At 63.5% G+C, this 663-nt stretch overlaps 1 protein-coding gene across 1 annotated transcript in view; it reads right to left on the minus strand.

Moving 5' to 3' along the window:
* Positions 1-344, minus strand: part of BCL6 (B-cell CLL/lymphoma 6) — a 22,152-nt gene extending 21,808 nt beyond the window's left edge. The window contains exon 1 of the mRNA XM_021395682.1: positions 252-344. The gene's annotated coding sequence lies outside the window, so the exon portion shown is untranslated. The remainder of the gene's footprint in view (positions 1-251) is intronic.

The raw sequence follows: 663 nt of genomic DNA on the forward strand, positions 1-663 counted from the left end.
TTTTTTTTTTTTTTTAAATATACCCGAGTGCCGTCGGGGCACCTGCCGCGGGAACGGGGGGGAATGGGAAGAAATATATAGGGGCGGCTCAGCGCCAGGCGCGGAGGAAAAGAGGAGGGAGAGAGAGGAGGGAAAAAAGAGAGAAAAAAAAAAAAAGAGAGAGAGAGAGAGAGAGAGAGAGGGAGAGAGAGAGAGAGAGAGAGAGAGAATTAAAGGGTAAAATCGGCCGCGGCAATAGAAGCAGCAATCACCTGGTCTCCGGGCTTTCCTAGAAACTCCTTGCATCACCACTTCTAAGAACCCCAGTTCTAAGAATCAACAGAGCCCAATTCTCGGAATTTGAGCTGCAGACTCTACCACTGCCACCAGCGCGGGGAGGGACGAGGACCTCCCCTACCGCGCTTCTGCCGTCACCGCCGCGCCCCCGGGCCCCAGCCGCCCCCCGCGAAGCTTTCGTCGACTGCGTCCCGATGGGGGCCGTGGGGCCGAGGGGGCTGCGGCGGCGGCGAGACCCCCGCTGATCAGCGCTCCCCTCTCGGCCCCCCCCTTTTTCCGCGCCCCGAGTGGTCTCGCCCGGCCCGCGGGTCACGTGGCGGCGGGTGGCGGTGTGACGTGGGGGCGCGGCGGGGTGGCGGCGCGCGGGCGCGGAGCAGCGCGCGGCGG

This window comes from Numida meleagris, chromosome 4 (genome assembly GCF_002078875.1).
Source record: "Numida meleagris isolate 19003 breed g44 Domestic line chromosome 4, NumMel1.0, whole genome shotgun sequence".
Taxonomy (NCBI): domain Eukaryota; kingdom Metazoa; phylum Chordata; class Aves; order Galliformes; family Numididae; genus Numida; species Numida meleagris.